This window comes from Protopterus annectens, chromosome 6.part0 (assembly GCF_019279795.1).
Source record: "Protopterus annectens isolate FY-2018-M chromosome 6.part0, PAN1.0, whole genome shotgun sequence".
Classification (NCBI taxonomy): Eukaryota; Metazoa; Chordata; order Ceratodontiformes; family Protopteridae; genus Protopterus; species Protopterus annectens.
In genome coordinates this window covers 1,163,883,175-1,163,900,674 of record NC_056737.1, presented here as the reverse complement: position 1 = coordinate 1,163,900,674, position 17,500 = coordinate 1,163,883,175, and positions in this window count along the sequence as shown.

Below are 17,500 nucleotides of genomic sequence, written 5' to 3'. Positions count from 1 at the left end.
CACCCTACTATGCCTGTGGCATGTGCATTAGGTGCATATCTCTGTAGTACCACTGTTGGGATGGACAATGAGTTGTATCCCAGTTGTGGGCAATGTGTGATGGTGGGTATGTCAGAGTGTCATCATTGGTTCCAGTGTGTACAATATCCACTGTGGGGTGTGGGTGCTGTGTACACTGTCATTACACCATGGTACACCCGGTAAATGCCCCATGTACCACTGTATGGTGACCACTGTCACCATCAACCATACGGGTAACTGATACAACAATCCAGCCCAGTTAAGCATGTACTGTGTGCAGCCTACCTGTAACACACTGGACACACTGACAAGTTAGTTAGCACCAATAGGCCCAAGTCTCTTGAATGTGTGTCTGCCTGCTATTTGTCTGTTAATGGGTATCTGATGGTATGTTACACTATGTATTGCCCATATACAACCATTACATCCCCTATTACCCTACTGTACATGTCTTGGGATGTTCTGTATGTAACATGTAACCTGGAACACACCTCACCCTAAACGCTGTGTGGTGTGTGCAATGAAAGCCACACACTTCAGCAGCCCTACATACCTAGGTAGGGGTCTAGTCCCAGTGTTGCCAAGTAAGAGTGTGCATATATGTGGATGGATCTATATCAGGTTGCTGATTATACATGTCCCAGTGGGTCACCTATCCATGTGGCACAGGCAGTAACTATTATACAGACCTGTGACATGTATTCAACTGTACCCAGGATATGTCACAGCCATGGTGTCACCACAGTGTTATACCCCTTGTGGAATATGACCACAGACCATCCTTCTGCTGACATATGTACACCTACAACACAAATGGATAACATTATAGAGACCACAATCACTCAGTGTTACCAACAGCTATAATGCATAATGGCTGAACAGCTACACTACCTGACATGTATGCATTAAACATTACTCCTGACAACATGTTACATAGCAGTATATTGGTACACTGTAGTGCAGTCACCATGTGCATCAGAACCATATTTGTCTGTCCCTGCATTGATGTTATGGATGACAGGGATATGGCACAGGTATCATCATATGCACAGGGTGTGTTGTTGGTTTTCCAGAGACCGAGGGTGGGCCATACGTTTGACACCATGTGTGTGGGTGAGGGGTGTAATTAGTAGAAATGGGCATGGTGATGTGGTGTGTGTTGGTATGGGGTTGCCCTAGGTGTGTTTGTATAGTGTGTTACAGTTCTGCCATGTGGCTGCCCTATACAGGTGTTTCTTGGACAGCTGCAGACCATACCTGGCAGGGTGTGCAGTTCACCACCTCTGGCCATGGACACACAGACTGTGCCTGCCAGGGGTTTCATGGGTACATCCAAGTACAGGCCTCAATGTGCTACTCTCTCCTGATGATGACAGATGTCTGCTGGAACCAGGTCCTTCCTGGGACTGACCAGGGCCACGTGCATGTAGCCTGCTGTGGTGTGTTGTGGACAGCACCCCCCTGCAGTGCTGGGGTGGTACTGCCACTACGGGAGCACCTTGGCGTCCTAGCACATCCATGTTGACTGCCAGCTGTTGGTGTTGCTGGCCTATGTCCACGCAGCCATCGCCCCACTCCCACCACATGTACGAGCACGAATAAACCACGGGTGATGTGGCCCACCATCTCACCCACCCATCTATCCATGACCTCTGTATAATCACGGAGGGCACCAGCAAGTTCATGGAAGTTGTCACTTACAGATGAGAGCACAGCCCTTTGCAGCTTCAGGGCCTGTCTGGTGTACAGTTCCATATGTCCCTGCGCCCCCATGGCAGTCTGAAACATGCACCTTGTGGTACCAGTTGTGGCACTTCTTCCAGGGGCATGATGACCAGCAGCCCTACCACAAGCACCCCAGGTACATCTGCCTATGTGATGCCCTTCTGGACATCCAGCTATGCCTGCTATGACCAGACACAGTAGGCATAGATACCACACTGTCCTGTGCACTGCCACCAACTGCCAACTGTCCCTCTGCTATGGCCACTGGTGATGGGGTATGTATAGGGACTTTAACAATGTGCGGGGCTGGGGTGGCTAAGAGGGGGATGTCAAACAATCATGCAGTTTCAGCCTTTGACAACCCTGTTGTAGTGTAGACCTGTAACAGTTGCCATTGTAATACTGGTATATACACTGTTGTAGCACTGTATAAGGGTGATGTTTCACACATGTCCTGACTGTAGGCCATGTGTCCCACCATTATGTTTATCCCTGTGAACACATTTTGCAATGGCAGGATGTTAGTTATCTTGCAGGTGTCTGACATACACTTCAGATACCTCATCATGGTCACCACTGTCATGCAGTGCAGTTAACTGCAACAATACTTGAACATGTATGGCATGCATTATGGGTAGGTGTGTTCGATGTGTGCATGGAATATACCATAGCTATTACATGACCAGTGTATTGGCAAGCATGAACATAATTCAAGAAAATAATGAGCCAGCAACCGTATGCTGTAATCAATATAGGAATATATTTATTAAATTACATGAAAACGAACAAAAAAGAACAAACTGGTTTCAGCTAGGATATTTTCATAGCCTTCATCAGTGTTAAAAACAACAACATTCATTTGTTCCTTTTACACAATAATATAAATTGATTACATATCATGATTGGTTAACTCATAAATATTCATTTAAACTGGGTGGGAAAAGTCAACCCAGTTTGATGATCCATTTTTTCTCTTTAATATTCAAAGTAGAGTGCCACCCTGCTTTGTTTGATCTATTACCCAAAATCCTGTCAATAATCATAAAGTTGAATGAAGGTGTGGGGAGTTTGATAGTGTGCTTATACAAAGCATTACTAATTCTCTTGTGTTTAATATCACTTAGATGCTCAGAGATCCGCAATCTGAGTGGCCTAGATGTTGTTGTTGTTTTTAACACTGATAAAGGGAATGAAAATATCCCAGTCTGTTCTATTTTGTTCTTTTTCATGTAATTTAATAAATATATTCTTATGTTTGCTACAGCATACAGTTGCTGGCTCATTATTTTCTTGACTTTTGCCTTTTTGGAGCTGTGCATTCACCTACGTGCAGGGACCTCTTTTGTAGTGACACATTTCCTCCTTTGTATGGGTCTGTGGACTGCTGTATGTTCATGTCATGTCGGCCTGACTCACTGTGATTGGATTTAATATTACAACTGAACTACAAGGTTAACCACAATTTTGGTCTGTTATTTCTGGCTTCTACAAGTATTTGTGACCATTTGGCTTCGTAGATGTAAGCTGTTAGGGTTTTTAGATTTATTTTTATTTTTGCTATTTTTGAGGTCGCTGATTGTCTGTTTGAACATACTAGAACTTTGGGCCCTTGCCAGCACAATATACATCTTGCTATCTACAATTTCTATCCACTATGAGTGTTCTTCAATGGACTAGAACTCTTACAGAAGCAAGTACGGGATTTTGGTAACTTTTTTCATTTTTCGGACTTATGTGTGTGCCAGGTTTTACAACGGCTGTCTTGGGTTGTCAACACTACTTGGAAGCAGCTCATTTTGGTGGCTTGCTCTAATACATCAATATAACTGTTGGTTATTTATCATTTATGGTCTGTTTTTTTTTACTTATATATGGCTGTCTTCAACTTTGGGCACTGAAAGAATGAACAGAGGACTACTATTCAATCGTCTTGTGCTTGACCATTCTACTTTCCTACCGAGAGCCTGAACCAACATGGATTGCCCTTTTTTGAATACATTTTTCTTCTGGGTGTATCGATTATTTAACGGGCCTGTGAGGTTACGGTGAAATATATCGGACATTGTGAATTATTTGGACAGTGTATGTACTTATTTTTTTATTTTTTTTTTTTTTTATACATTTGCCTGTGTAAGGTGGAAATAGGGTTTCTATAGCGTTCCGTTTGGGCAACAATGTTTGCTCTTGGATATGCATAACAACTGCACTCTGTTGGGTCCACTGCCATTTTTGGATTGATTAAAATTAATTTATGCTGCATCTAAAGCATGGTTTCCAGCCTGCGAGATTCACTGGTCTGTAATGCTTATTGAGGGAAACACGGGACATTGGTAACTCTCTTTTTTGTTACTTTCTGGACTCAGGTGTATGCCATTCTTCATAACCACTTTTCTGTGTTGCTAATACTACTTGGAAGAGGTTTTTTGTGGTGGTTGACCCTAATATATCAGTACAATAGGTGGCTACCCACCATTCATGGTTGTTTTTTTCTACTTATATGGCTGCTTTTCATTTGGGTTACTGAATCAACAAACAGGGGACTATTGTTTAGTCATCGTGTGTTTTGATCAATCTCTTTTACTGCTAGGGCATAAACCAGCATGGATTAGCCTTTATATATATATATATTTTTCCTTTCTGGGCATATCAGTCACCCAACGGGCCTCTGAGGACACTGTGGAGTTCATCGGATATCGTGAATTGGTACTACTACAATCATTTGGTCTGTGGATGTACTTTTGTGATATATTTGACTGTGTTAGGTGATATTTTGCTCATAAAAGGATTCATTTGGTATGGCAACAACATTGGCTATAGAATATGCATATTAGCTGCATTCCGTTGTGGTTTATGGCCATTTTGGATTGAGCTAATTTATTCTACATCTATAGGGTGTCTTCTAGGTTTTGATTTCAGCTATATATCTTTTGGACATCAAGCCAGCTATTGGTTTGTTTGTGATTGTTTTACAGGGACTTCATGAGTCAATTATAATTGTTGACTGCTTACTTTTACTGAATACTGTCTAGGGGGGCTTATTGCTTTCTTTCACAAGTTATAACCCTATGAAGGAGATTTGTTTTTGCTTATTCATTTTGTTTTTTAACTTAGAACACAACTGTACTGCATTACATGGGAATATTCATTTTTATTAGGAACAACAACAGTTTCATACCCGCTTCCTGTTTTCAGTGGATGTTTGGGTTTTTTTGGGGATTAATGTCGATTCTATTACCTCTGGGTGGATTATTCTATTCTATGGTACACTGCTAGCTAGACTAGGTATGTTTTTGGAAATTTTTTTTATTTATTATATATGTTTTTTATTGAGTGCCCTATTGTAATTGCTGATTTATTATCTGATCTATCACCAACCTGATTTGCAAACAACATTTTGATTGGGGCAGTGCACTTGTTTGAATCAAGATCAGTACATTGATTTGGATTGATTGCTTCTAATTGTGGTTCCAGTTTTCTTTTTGATGTTCCTTACAGCTGAAGCTAGATATTGTATGAATGCAAGGGCCATTATTGTCCATATCAACCATATATCTTATTGAATGACCAGAATTGGTTTCAATCCTTATGTGGACGTGCATTGCATGGTGAATAAATGTTTTTTTTGAATAAAAGTACTTTTGCTGTTCTGTTGGAACATACTTTGGGGAATCATTACTAACCACCTATAGCACTAACTACCAAGGACCTTTGATATACATTAGGTCGCTTGTCTCATTTTCATTCTGTGGACATAGCATTGCCAATCCTCTTTGATTAACCCTTTTGGTGGGGATCTTTTGACAAGGGCTAACATTGTCCATTATTTATACAAAATATATATAATTTTTGATATTTTTGCTTACTTGAAAAATATTGTTTGTTTATTTTGGTTGCTATACAACAGCAAACATCCATGGGGTTTGTAGAAGCATTAGCCAGATATCACGAACGTGTAATAGACAGGGAGATTATCAATATTACCAAATTATGTGAGGAGACTAAGGTCTATCAGGGTCAGCCTTTCTATACTGCATGTCTTAACAAATTAAGTACAGACCTTTTGGGCCTTGAACAACAACTATGGGATAGAGAGGTCCGTAAATTTCAACATGATCAATCGGATTATGACAAGGGGAATCCGTTTAGTTACAATAGACATGTGAGGTTTGAGAGGGGCACCAGCAAAACTAGTCAAACTACTAAACATAAACACCCCAGATCTATACTCAAAAATCAAGGGATGTATATGGATTCATCTGGGGCAGACTCTTCATCAGTCACAGACCTGGACATGTAGCAGACCCCATACTCACCCACCCCCAAAAGAAATAACACTGCTGACCCTTTAGGCCTTACAAAAGAGCAGGACAGAGGCACAATAAAAATAAACAGCATGGAGAGGTTACTGGAACTCCTTACAAAAAAAATGATTGAATGTAACAAGACCAATGTGCTAAATATCTCAAATGTGGTTTTGACTGATACACAGGTATCTTTCCTTAATAAAGGTCTTAATTTTATTCCCATTTTTTTTTGTCTCAGAGGATATGTTAGCACAAGATGTTATGGCTTTTTGTAGACTACTGAATCTTAAGTTGTACTTTCATGATAATGTCTCCAAGTTTGACTCTGATAAAACATTTACTTATCATAAATCCAGTTTTGTACCACTGATGCACCATAATGTTCATCTCTTTCAATCCTGTGTGCTCAAAGATCTACAGTTCAGCATCAGGGGAACTAATGTTAAGGCAAACAACCTGTCAAAGACTGATATGGACAGCCTACATGAGCTAATCGATAATAAGGAATTGGTGATTCTCTCGGCCGACAAGGGAGGGGCTGTGGTAGTTCTGAATTGGCAGAAATATGATACCGAAGCACAGAAACAGCTGACAGATGGTCAATATTATACCCAAATGCCTTTAGACCCTACATTTATGTTTAAAAAACAAATAGATCAGTTTTTAAGGTCAGCATTGCAGGAGGGTGTTATTACTGATAAAACCAAGCACCATCTTACAGTATCGGATCCTAGCAGCCAATACATATACTTTTTTCACAAATCCACAAGGATCCTCTCAATCCACCTGGCAGGCCAATCTTTTCTGGGAATGGTTCACTTGCTGAGCCTTTATCCCAACTCCTTATGATGCACCTCCAGCCTTTGTTGAAATGGGTTGGATCAAGGATTCAAGATATTACGGAGTTTTTGGGCATTGTGTCTGAATTGTAACTTGAGGAGGGTTGGCTCCTTTGCACATTGGATGTTTGTGCACTCTACACAAACATTCCACATTGGGCAGGCCTTAATGCAATTGAGTATTGGTTATATAAATCTAATTTGTACGAACCTGGCTTCAGTACCTTCCTGATTTGTTTAACGGAACATGTGCTAACTAAAAATGTTTTTTTCTATCAAAGTCAATGCTACTGGCAAGTGCAGGGAACAGCTATGGGGGCATCTTATGCCCCCATTTATGTAGATCTCTTTATGGCATATGTTGAGGAATACAACATCTACTTGGGTGAAATGGACATATGGAGGAGGTATCTGGATGATTGCTGGAGGGTGTGGAGGTCAGATGTGGACTATTTAATGGAATTCGTGGGGTACTTGAATGACAACAAATTGGGTCTTCAGTTTACAGTGAACTATCACACAGAACACATTACCTATTTAGATGTTCTGGTTAGCAGGAATGAAAATCATACATTACGTACTGAAGTTTTCCGTAAATACCCACAGTATAATTCTCTACTCCATGCCTCCAGCTTTCACCCCCCCCCCATATTACTAGAAATATCCCCAAATCCCAGTTTATCAGGATGAGGCATATTTGTTCACAGGAGTCATCCTTTGAGACCTTTCGAAAGGATCTTGTTAACAGGTTTTGTGGAAGGGGCTATAAGATGGGTTATATCTTGGGAGCCAGTAATTATGCTGCCACCCTTAATAGGGGGATCTACTTAGATATAAGGATGAGCATCAGTGGACTGGTAATGTCATACATTTCACAACCACTTATGGCAGGAACACCAATACATTGATGGATAGTGTACGGAGACACTGGAATATACTATTGTCTGACAACACCTTATCACAATATCTTGGGGATACATGTCATTTTTCATTTCGTAAAGGCAAGAACCTGGGTTCACATTTGAGTAATTACAAATGGCCTCATAGGTCCACTTTTGTAGGTAGCACTCAAACAACACCCTCAGGGGAGAGATTGACTGGATGCATGCCCTGTGGTCATTGCAGCCACTGCAATAAGGTCACCAAGTCCAAACAGCTTTCGAGCAGGAATTGTGGTGTGGTTTTTGATATTGGCTTCTTTGCAAATTGTAGCAGTGACTGGTTAGTTTACTTGGCCACATGCAGTTGCTCTGCATTCTATATAGGACAGACATCTAGGCCACTTAGATTGTGGATCTCTGAGCATCTAAGTGATATTAAACACAAGAGAATTAGTAATGCTTTGTATAAGCACACTATCAAACACCTCACGTCTTCATTCAACTTTATGATTATTGACAGGATTTTGGGTAATAGATCAAACAAAGCGGGATGGCACACTACTTTGGATATTACAGAGAAAAAAATGGATCATCAAACTGGGTAGACTTTTCCCACCCAGTTTAAATGAATATTTATGAGTTAACCAATCACAGTATGTAATCAATTTATATTATTGTATAAAAGGAACAAATTAATGTTGTTTTTAACACTGATGAAGGCTATGAAAATATCCTAGCCGAAACCGGTCTGTTCTTTTTTGTTCTTTTTCATGTAATTTAATAAATATACTCTTATATTTGCTACAGCATACAGTTGCTGGCTCATTATTTTCTTGAGTTTTGCCTTTTTGGAGCCATGCATTCACCTATGTGAAGGGATTTCTTTTGTAGTGAAGCATGAACATAAATCATACTCACCAGCTATAGGCTGCTGCCTTGGTGTTATACCAGAGGGACCTATATAAGAGTGTGAGAAATGTGATGTTAGTGGCCACAGCTGTGGCATTGCTACAGGGTGGGTGTAGCATTACATTACAAGTCCACAATACTAAAGTTTATGCACATTATTACTACTACGCAGTAACAGACTATATATATATGACATCCACATATGCATGATCTACCTGTACAGATGCAGATGCATAAGCAACAGTGGTCTAATGATTTGCCCTGTGGCCTTACCTGCACTCTCCTCAGCCGGTCTGTGGGTAGCACCCACCTCCACAATGGTCTCTGCCAGTTGTTGTGTGTATGGGCGGGGCAGGTGCCCCAAGGCTGGTGAGGAGCTACTCAACACGTGTTGACGGGGAAATGGATGGCATCACCCCCCTGTAGCCAGGTGATCATTCCACATGGTGGTCCGCTCCTGCTGCTCATGGGCTGTCCTGCTGAAAAGAACCTGATAGTGCTGTATCAGGTGGTTAAGAATGACCTAATTTTCTGCCAGTTAATACACTGGTAACCGGCCGTGGGACATCTTGCCTGAAAGACATAAAGATGGAAACAGGTCGGAGCAACTCATACAGAAAGGTTACCATAGTCCTTAATGCACACCTCTGTCTTCTCCTCACCATATCAGCGACAACAAACTGTTCACACAACTCAATAGAGCGTACATGCTATTGGGACATATATTGTATTGTACCATGCTTTGTGCTATGTGTTTGTAGCCATGTTCCCTGTGGGAACACTATCATTGCTGGCCTGGTACGGGCTATTTCACCTGCATGCCATTGTCAGGGCCACTATGGTTCCATATATACATGTGGAATGCTTGCTATGTGATTGCTGCACATCTGTCATTCTGTGTTATTAGGGATATCTATGCATGCTGTTGGACATGTTCTGGGATTGTGTGGACTATTACTACCCACATATGTTCTATAACAGTGACACAATGGCATGTTTAGGGAATGGTTGCCAGCAGAACCACCTCTCCCACCTCATCTGGCCATGTTACCAGGCCACATCACATGTGGGATCCACCCTGGGTCCTCCTCATCTACTGGTCCAGCACTACCGTCAGGTGGCACCACCTCAGGGGATGGTGTCCCCCCCTGGGGGCACACACAGACATGATCCTCTCCCCCGAGGTCAGGTCCAGGGTCTGTTCCATAGAGGGCTCCACAGAAACTTGTGGGGATGTGCTACAGTACCTTGAGGGCCTCAGTAGACAATCACAGGGTCCACATACTCCTCCTGCTCAGCCTCCAGGCCAGGCATCTTCAGGGCCGTGAAACTGCTATTGTGACTAGCAATGCGTGGGGGCCTTGATCACATCGTTTCCATATGGGGACTCATTGGGGCTTCTACATCGCAGACCAAACCCACCATCCAGGGTGTTTACCCACCACATGTGTCATATACCACCCCTGTAGGCTGTCCTCTATATCTACCAACCCAAACCACTTCCACAAATATACCTGCTATTCTTCTGCATATTCCCATTCCCTACTTCACAGACAAGGGCAATGTGGTCCCAGCAAGGGGTTCACATGTGACATAACCATCCATGTTGCACACATTTATAGCTGTATATATCTGTGTGTATTGCTATGTGTGATGTTCCCTCACACATCACATGCAGCACTGTGGTGGAAATATAGGGGACATGTATTTACATACATATATGTGTGTGTTTGTATAGATGTAGACACACACACACACACACACACACACACACACATATATACACACATATATATATATATATATATATATATATATATATATATATATATGTGTGTGTGTGTGTGTGTGTGTGTGTGGGTAGATATATTTTATGTTGTATATATGTGTTTATACATATGTCTACATATGGGTGTTTGTATATCTGTAGACATACATGAAAAAAAAAAAAAAAATATATATATATATATATATATATATATATATATATATATATATATATATATATATGTGTGTGTGTGTGTGTGTGTGTGTGTGTGTGTTTGTGTGTGTACACATATACATACCTATATATATGGAGTACATTCAGACATCGGGTCCACAATCTCTAACTCTCCTTCCTGCACAGCTGCACTGAGTGCTTGACTTTCTATTTTTGAGATCTGATGAAGTGTGGCTACCCCACATGAAAGCGCTTATCCTTTTGGTTTTATCCTTGGAATAAACTGGATTTTATAGCCTTGGTGGTCCTACCTTGTTTTTTTTGTTTCATATTCCATGGTTAAGTATAACAGCATGCATAGATATTCCCATTAACCCAAACACCAGATATGGAACAGATGCATAGCAAGCAGAACACATGCATATATGGAACCACAGTGGTCATTACAACAGCATGCAGGTACATTGATGGCAGCATGCCACCAATGTGGGAGTATTTCAACATGGCACATGCATAGAAACACATTTAAATAATTATCAAACAATAGGACATATGTCCCAACAGTAGAGTTAATTCAGCACATACTGATTCATTTGTGTATTTAGTTTATTGTTGCAAATATGGTGGGGGGGGGGTCAATTAACAACGAGTATCTTCCTGTAGTTGCATTACTTTTCTAGTCAGTACTGTGATCTGTACCTTACAGGTATTAGTACACTACACTATGGCCTTAGTTTGGACAGTGGTATGGATGTAGACAACTATATGCATGAACAGAGTTTTACCTGCAGTATACACCTGTTACCTGGTATACCTGTGGAGGTATTGTTTGTTATCACTACCTAACTGTTTCTACACATACTCTCAGATTCCAGGTTGATGTTATGTACATACCTGTCCATCTCTTATTGCACACACTCTGGGCATGTCTTGATCACATGCAGGTGAACCGGGACACATTTCAACTATTGCCCTCTTAAGCCTTTAGTGAATTGTACAATAACAGGTTTGTTTTATTTGACATTTTCCAAATATGTACATGTCTGACAGTCAGTTATATGACATGAAATGCTGCCTGCATGTCAGAAATTAGCACACTGATATGGCAGCGGGACAGGGTAACAGCCGTCAGATATGGGCCAATTAACTGGACATTCTGGACAATGTTGTACACTTGTGGGGTATGAGTCTGCATACAGCTTACTACCACTCCCAGGGTTTGAACCATGGCTGTGTCTGCTAAAAATAAAACACTATCTATCACAGTTGAGTGTGCTATATAGATATTGCTGTGTATCTCTTGTCTGATTTCTGTCTATAATTCTCCTGTAGTTTTTACATTCTGACCTTGTAATTACAACACGCTTATACAGGATTTCCTAGACAGTTGTATTATGTAGTACAGTGTCTGTGACAGTGATGAGTAATACCTTATTATTCAGAGCAACTGCAACACTAACAATGCCATACAATACCAAAGTAAACAGTATCAGTACAGGATATCAATCTTTTATTTCTAGGCACAGTGTTCATATCTGACAGACCTGTGGGAGCAATGTTTTTTAGCACTACCTGAATGTTGCCACATAAATTACCAGTTTCTACATTAGTATTATGCACATACGTCTCACTCTCTTACTGTACACACTCTGGTCACAGCTTGACAACATGGGGGTGGAGAAGGGACATACTTGGCTAACTACTCCCATAACATTTTGGAGAGTCACTAGAGTGACAGGTTTTTTTCTTATAGATGAATTGACTGCAAACGATGAAAAACCAAAATGAACAAATCCAACAAGTCCAACAGCCCAGTAGTAAAACAAAAAAGAGTTTAATATGAAGCACTTTTCATCACTGTTGATACAGCAACTTCATCAGATTAAGTAAAAAACTTCATGACATTTTTAAATACTAATTATAAAAACATCACGTGTTAAAAAACTTCCTATCAACAACCAAGGCTGTATATACACGTACTATTGAAAAAGAACTGCAACCAAGTTATTTATACAATTTAAATACACTACGCTATTTGTAATAAATGTAAATGTATAACAAAACCTATATGATGTTGTATGAGTATGAACAGTAAAAACTAGTGTCACACCTACTAATGTAATATCATCTCTTTAAACTTTTTAGTTTAAGCAAATAAGTAATGTTACATGCTTCATTGAGACCAGGACTAAAAAAAGCATTACGTCTGAATTACCAAGCTAATTCACATTCCTCTAAAAGTAAATTCACCGGGCCACCCCTGTCATCAGGCTGAACTTGGTCTATTGCTTTAAACATAAATCTATGTCCCCCACTCAAATGTGTTTGGCCAAAGAATTGTCACTTTTATTTTTATTAATTGTGTGGACATGTTCGTACACTCTATCACGAAGCCTACGCTCCGACTTCCCAATGTAGAATGCTGTGCAGGATGTGCATTTAGCGACGTACACAACAAACTTCGAATTACAAAGAAATTTGAGATTCAAATCCAACTTCCTACCATTGATGCTAAATGTCTTGCCTACATCCATAAATTTACACATCCTACATGTGCCACAAGTGGACATCCCTGTGTATCTATTTAAACTCTTTGGATCTTTCCTTTCTAATAGATGTTGGAAGGTTGAGACCTCTTCTAAAAATCTGTTTAGCTAGACTACCTAATTTTTCAGCTAAGAATTTATTATTACTGATAAATTTCCAGTTTTTATATAGTATAAATCTAACTTTTTCACTGTCCTTACAATATGTGGTTATAAAGCTAGTTCTGTAATTAGACATCGTCTTGACATTAGTCAAGTCTAAAATTTGGCTTGTACTCTGGAAATTAGGACAACAAACTTCCTGCTCAGTTTCAATAGTCAACACCATTCCACCCAATATGGGCTTAATTATCCATTATACCTTTTATATTGCATTTCATTTACTAGTGCATCAATAAGGTTGATGGGGTATCCTCGATGTTGAAATATATTACTCAATAACTTACATTCATCAATAAAGTCAGCCTCAAGGGAGACCATTTTGGCTGCTCTAATTAATTGACCCTTGATGATGGAACGTTTTTGTGTAAAAGGATGACTACTTGTAAAATGAAGGAATGAATTACAGTAAGTGTCTCTTCTAAAACGTTTTGACACAACTCTGTTGTTCACTACATCCTTAGTTAGCCTAATGTCAAGGTGTTCACTACATCCTTAGTCAGCCTAATGTCAAGGTAGTCAATGAAGTCGCAATTAAAGTTGAAAGTAAATTCAAGGAAATCAGTTGTGTGGTTTAAGTAGTCGACAAAAGTTTATGCCTGCGTTCCCTCTAAAGACAATAAAAATATCATCCAAAAAGCAGGTGTAGTATATAAGATTCACCATCTGTTGGGAGTTGTTAAAGATGAATTCTCCTTCCCAATATGCCATTACTAAGTTGGCCAGACTGGCCCCACATGGCAAACCCATAGCCACTCCCCTCTTCTGGAGATAAAACTCCTCCTGAATTTCATTCAGTGACACTTTAGAATAAGCGTCACTGTCCAGAAGTATTCCCATTCTAGTATTATAGTCCACACGGTCAAAGATAGCCAAACCACCCCCTTTATCCGGTTTAACCGCCCTCACTTGTAGAGATCTTAATGTGTGCAAAGCTAGAGCTTCATCTTGAGTGACATTGTCATTCCTAACCCTTCTGGTGTTGATAAACCCTTGAGCATGTACAATGTGCCTCAGATCAGATTATTCTAAAGTGTCACTGAATGAAATCAATGTAGCCTACAATTGTTTTAAAGGTTACTTAAATGACTTATTTATAGAGGCAAAAATCGATATTGACATGTTTAATTACATGTCAATTCCATGGCCTAAAATTCCCGTTATGTTCGGTATCCCCAAGGTGCATAAAGATTTGTCAAACATTCCTATGAGACCCCTTATAGATGGAAGGGGTTCAATTGCATATCCCTTTGCAAAAGTCATGGATACTATTTTGCAGAGATATTTGGAGTCTGAACTCCAGGGCTGTAAAGACTCTTGGACCTTTTTGCAAAAGATCAACGACCCGGAGTTTCACAGGGACAACAACCTTTTAACTATTGATGACAAAGATCTTTACACCTTGATTCCCCACCTTGAGGGGATCGAATGGTTGAGCTTGATGCTTAAAGCTAAGAGGGCACTGGTTCATGAGATATACCTGATAGAGGTATTGGTGGACATAATCCTCACTAACAACTTTTTTACCTTTGACAAGGAGTTTTATCTCCAGAAGAGGGGAGTGGCTATGGGTTCGCCATGTGGGGCCAGTCTGGCCAACTTAGTAATGGCATATTGGGAAAGAGAATTCATCTTTAACAGTGCCCAGCAGATGGCGAATCTTATATACTAAATCCACTTTTGGATGATATTTTTATTGTCTTTAGAGGGGATGAAACGCAGGCATGAACTTTTGTCGACTACTTAAACCACACAACTGATTTCCTTGAATTTACTTTCAACTTTAATTGGGATTTCATTGACTACCTTGACATTAGGCTGACTAAGGATGTAGTGAACAACAGAGTTGTGTCAAAAAGTTCTAGAAAAGGCACTTACTGTAATTCATTCCTTCATTTTACAAGTAGTCATCCTTTTACACAAAAACATTCCATTGTCAAAGGTCAATTAATTAGAGCAGCCAAAATGGTCTCCCTTGAGGCTGACTTTATTGATGAATGTAAGTTATTGAGTAATATATTTCAACATCAAGGATACCCCATCAACCTTATTGATGCACTAGTAGATGAAGTGCAATATAAAAGGTATAATGGGATAATTAAGCCCATATTGGGTGGAATGGTGTTGACTATTGAAACCGAGCAGGAAGTTTGTTGTCCTAATTTCCAGAGTACGAGTCAAATTTTACACTCGACTAATGTCAAGACGATGTCTAATTACAGAACTTGCTTTATAACCACATATTGTAAGGACAGCGAAAAAGTTAGATGTATACTATATAAAAACTGGAAATTTATCAGTAATGATACATTTTTAGCTGAAAAATTAGGTGTCCTACCTAAACTCATTTTTAGAAGAGGTCTCAGCCTCAAAAATCTATTAGAAAGGAAAGATCCAAAGAGTTTAAATAGATACACAGGGATGTCCACTTGTGGCACATGTAGGATGTGTAAATTTATGGATGTAGGCAAGACATTTAGCATCAATGGTAGGAAGTTGGATTTGAATTTCAAATTTCTTTGTAATTCGAAGTTTGTTGTGTACGTCGCTAAATGCACATCCTGCACAGCATTCTACATTGGGAAGACGGTTTGTAGGTTCCATGATAGAGTGTACTAACATATCCACGCAACTGATAAAAATAAAAGTGACAGTTCTTTGGCCAAACACTCACATTTGAGTGGGAAACATAGATTTATGTTTAAAGCAAAAGACCAAGTTCAGCCTGATGTCAGTGGTGGCCCAGTGAATTTACTTTTAGAGGAATGTGAATTAGCTTGGTAATTCAGATGTAATGCTTTTTTTAGTCCTGGTCTCAATGAAGCATGTAACATTACTTATTTGCTTAAACTAAAAAGTTTAAAGAGATGATATTACATTAGTAGGTGTGACACTAGTTTTTACTGTTCATACTCATACAACATCATATAGGTTTTGTTATACATTTATGTTTTATTACAAATTGCGTAGTGTATTTAAATTGTATAAATAACTTGGTTGCAGTTCTTTTTCAATAACACGTGTATATACAGCCTTGGTTGTTGATAGGAAGTTTTTTAACACGTGATGTTTTTATAATTAGTATTTAAAAATGTCACTAAGTTTTTTACTTTATCTGATGAAGTTGCTGTATCAACAGTGACGAAAAGTGCTTCATATTAAACTCTTTTTTGTTTTACTACTGGGCTGTTGGACTTGTTGGATTTGTTCGTTTTGGTTTTACATCGTTTGTTCTTATAGATGTCTGACAATAAGTTGTATGTCTTGTTTGCTGCCTAAATGTCTGGGATCATCCCACTGATTTGTCAGGGGGACAGGGTGACAGGCAACAGATATGGGCTGATTTACTGGACATTCTGGACATATCTGTACACTTGCTGGGTATGATTCTGCATACAGCTTACTACCACTCCCAGGATTTGAACCATGGCTCTGTGTGCAAAAAATACATCAGTTCACATTGCAGTTGAGTGTGCTATTTGGACTTTGTTGTCTGTTTTTTCACTGTTTTCTGTCTAAGTTTCTCTCATTTGTACTATATGACATCTTGGGGTTACAACAGTTATATACAGACATTCCTACACATTTTATTTATGTAGCACAGTGTGGGTAACAGTGCTTAATACAACAGTATTATTAAGAGATTGTAACTCTACATTACCATATGATACCAGAGTACACACATGCAGTCCAGAAGTTAGACCTTTATTGTCAGGCTATTATGGTTTTATTTACATACAACCTATATGAGACTCTTCCTGCCCTATTCTCTGGTGTTTGCAGTACATGCCTTAAACAATACAGATTTTATATAGGCAATTAACTTACTACTACTTTTAGATTTATTTCCTATGACAGTACATACAAGAATCCCTCCACACCACATGCTCCAGAGACCTCAACTTCATTACCACAATCAACAGAACATGCTGGAGGGACAGGTTCATAACCCAGAGACTTCCCATGCTGTGGAATAGACTTCCCATACATGTCAAACAGAGCACCTCACTGGCCCTCTTAAAGAGAAATCTTGATGAGTGGATGGGAAATATAAAATTCACCCTGGGGATCACTCCAGAGGCTCTACTTGACAGAGGTACTGGAAACTAAGGTCAAGTGGCACGATGCCAGGGTAATTCTATGGGCTAGGGCTTGTAAAGGCTCCAGGGCCATT